This window comes from Silene latifolia, unplaced genomic scaffold (genome assembly GCF_048544455.1).
Source record: "Silene latifolia isolate original U9 population unplaced genomic scaffold, ASM4854445v1 scaffold_293, whole genome shotgun sequence".
NCBI lineage: Eukaryota > Viridiplantae > Streptophyta > Magnoliopsida > Caryophyllales > Caryophyllaceae > Silene > Silene latifolia.
In genome coordinates, this window is record NW_027413232.1 from 110,333 (window position 1) to 114,439 (window position 4,107).

Sequence of the window (4,107 nt, forward strand, 5' to 3'; positions counted from 1 at the left end):
TATATATATATATATATATATATATATATATATATATATATATATATATATATATATATATATATATATATATATATATATATATATATATATAATAGAGATTGAATCATGTGAGACCCTTCTTAGGGTGAGGTATATGCATCCATTCTAAACCATTGGATCTAAAAAATTGTAAATTCATCAGATTATGACACATGTCCCTATATTATCTAACACATACACTTTACATCTCAAAGCCATTTACGGTGTCCTCCTTCTCTCTCCTCACTCTAAACTTCATCTTCATCTCGTCACTCGCCATTAACGCAGGAGCTTCCGACCGCCATTGATAGTGAGCTTTTCATCCGCCATTATCCTCCTCAACTTAGGTACTTTCGATTCAATAGTTTTCATTTCAATTCATCCGTAATTTTCATTCCGTCTTCTCCGATTCATCTCGTTTTCGCCATTATCACTGTACTTTCATTTATTTTAATGCAGGTTTTAATCGTTATTGATCAAAATCGAGCACAGTATGAACGCATAAAATCAATTCACCGAAGAAGACGCCTATTCTCTCCTCCAACGGTTTTTTTTCTCTTATTCTCTTATTCATTTCTAATTTATAATCACTCCGTCTCAATCATTTGTTTACCTTTTCTATTACTCCCTCCGTACCAATCTTGAGACGGAGCGAGTATTTACAAATGATTGGGACAATTCAATTTAGTTTCTTATTAATTAATTAAAGAATTAAAAATAGGTGTCCGGCATCGACGATATTATCAGTGCTGCGAGAAGTGGCGCAGTATCCATCGGTAAAGATAAATTGGGAAAACTTGTTGAAGAAGACAAGTAGTGGTATAAAGTCTGCTGTTGAGCTTCAATTGCTTTAATTAATTAATAAGAAACTAAATTGTGGTAAGTGTGGTCTTACTTATGACTCTTTATTCTAAATCTTATGTTATTTTGAAACACGTTTAGTTTGGTATTATTATCTGTATCACTTGTTTTATTAATTTGTACAGTAATTGGTTAGCATTATAATCTTGCAGCTACCACTTACTATGACTTTGGGTGAATACACAGGGGTTGTGTGATACAACCATTTTCACCTGGCTTATTATTATGCTTCTCCTGGGTGTTAATTTTTTGGCATGTTGGTCAGCTTCGTCTGGTCACTGTGATCAGATCTTATATGAGCAGGAGTACATACATCACTGTATGGTATGGGATGCTGGCTATTGCTTCGGCTTTACCGTTATGCTTTCAGTATTCACTAGAATTGCTTATGACTTAAATTTTCAAGTTAAAAGGATGATCAGTAATGGTAGTAGGTGCTGTGGTGTAGTGTGTGAACCTTTTGTAGAATATAGTTATAATGGATATAATCGTAGTTGTAATTTTACCCTCGTTCATGTTGTTTAGATTGTAATTTTAACCTTTTGTAGAATATAGTTATAATAAATATTGCTGAAATTTGAATTGCTATGATATTGGTACGAACTAGTGGTGATTTTTGCGTCGTGAAAGGAATATGTTAGTGTATGTCAATAGTTTTTTTCACAATTTCTGTCATTCTAAAGTTTGATTATGTGCATCCATCTAGGGTACCGTTTATGTGGAGGTAAGGTTTATGAGGAAACTGCTATGGGAGAAAGGGAGGCTTTCAGTTAATCGTGGGTCCGTGGCTTGTTTTCTAAGGTTTACTGGAAGTTTGATTTAGGTTATAGCTTCTGATTCGTATAGATGACAGTTGTGACCGATCGTCTGTTTTTAGATGATGTGCTGAACCACTGCCAACATTTTGATAATCGGATTAGCCTACGTAGAAACATTCGTCTTTTTTATGTGTAGATAGTACAATATTACATGTGAGAGTGAGAGTTGAGACCAGTTTGGAGCAGTTGTAAGTTAGATAGAAATCTCTGTAGTTAGCATTAAGGCGTAGAAAAAGACTGCCTGAAACCACTGTTTGGCTGATTACGATACTGTTATTGTTGTTTTGAGAGGGAATTCATTTCATTTTATATAGAGCCGCAGAGTCAGTATAAGTTGCTCACGAAATTGGTTGTGATTTTTGACTTTCCTGGTTGCGATCCATGTGGCCTAAATTCTGTAACTGAACAAGAAGACGTTTATGGACGGAGCAATAATTGTATGGCTGTCAATGAAAATAACAAGAATCTCACTTCAGGCAGCTGTGAGAGAGACTTTCAGAAGTTCGTTCCTGATGCCCGTTCTACAATCACGGAGTCATATGGTAATGAATCTAGGGTTGTTCATCACATTGACACTCAATCGCAGGTTAGTCTTTTCATTGTTGCATATCTAAAGACTATTAGCTTAAGGTTCCCCTTATTTAATCTTTGTTATGTACTCGTATATCTTAACGGCTATTAGCTCAAATGGGAGAGCAATGTGCAAATCTTGCACAAAGGCATGAGTTCGAATCTCATATAGCCTAGTTAATTTAAGAGCAAAAAACGTGATTTTAACCACTTATGATGATCAAGTTTCACAAAACAAGCTCTAAGATTCACTGAACAAGGTCTGAGATTCACAAAACACAGTCTGAGATTCACCTAATAAAGAAAGGAGCAAAATAGGTGATTTTAACCACTTATGATGATCAAGTTTCACAAAACAAGCCTTAAGATTCACTGAATAAGGTATGAGATTCACAAAATAAGGTTTGAGATTCACCAAATAAGGAAAAGAACAAAAAACGTGATTTTAACCACTTATGATGACCAAGTTTCACAAAACAAGCTCTAAGATTCACTTAACAAGGTCTGAGATTCACAAAATAAGGTCTGAGATTCACCAAATAAGGAAAAAAGCAAAATAGGTAATTTTAACCACTTATGATGATCAAGATTCACTAAACAAGCCTTAAGATTCTTTGAACAAGGTCTCGAGATTCACAAAACAAAGTCTGAGATTCACCTAATAAAGAAAAGAGCAAAATAGGTGATTTTAACCACTTATGATGATCAAGTTTCACAAAACAAGCTCTAAGATTCACTGAACAAGGTGTGAGATTCACAAAACAAAGTCTGAGATTCACCTAATAAAGAAAAGAGCAAAATAGGTGATTTTAACCACTTATGATGATCAAGTTTCACAAAACAACCCTCAAGATTCACTTAATAAGGTATGCGATTCACAAAATAAGGTTTGAGATTCACAAAATAAGAAAAAGAGCAAAAAATGTGATTTTAACCACATTTTTATAATACCTTCATTCGTTCCGAAAATATTTTTGTGAAAAACTTATTTACATACTATGAATTTAAAAATATTAATAACATGTTAATATTTATAATATTTTAACAAGTATATAAGGTCAAATTTTGTTAACTTTGACTATGAGAAGTCGAATATTTATAATATTTATAATATTTTAACAAATATATTAATATCATGTTAATATTTATAATATTTTAACAAGTATGTTAATATCGAGCTTTGAGATAAAGTGTATATTTATAATTTTTGACGGCCATTAATTTTCGACAATGATAAATTTCATAATTAATGGATTATTGAGATCGTCCATGGATCATTATAAACTCGTCGCAACTAATGGATTATCTAAATTGGGTGCAATTGGACATGACAGAAAAGGCCAAAATCCAAAAGTCCACTACAGAAATACTAATTAGGCTTTGAAGTAACACTAGCAGTCAATAACCAACATGGGAGTTGAACCCACACCTTGTGCATTGCACAACGCTCTGCCATTTGAGCTAATTGGTTTTAAAATAATTAAATCATTCCACTAGTTTTCATCATGTGAGTTGTTCCCTTATCTTTTTCCACCTTCATGTTGAGGAACAAAATTAATTGCGGTTTTTTTGAATATGTGCTACTTTAGTTCATTCCATCTTGAAAGAATGTGAAAGAAAATCATACCCCCATTTATTTTAACCACTTATGATGACCAAGTTTCACAAAGTAAGGTTTGAGATTCACCAAATAAGGAAAAGAGCAAAAACGTGATTTTAACCACTTATGATGACCAAGTTTCACAAAACAAGCTCTAAGATTCATTGAACAAGGTCCTAGAGATTCACAAAACAAAGTCCGAGATTCACCGAATAAAGAAAAGAGCAAAATAGGTGA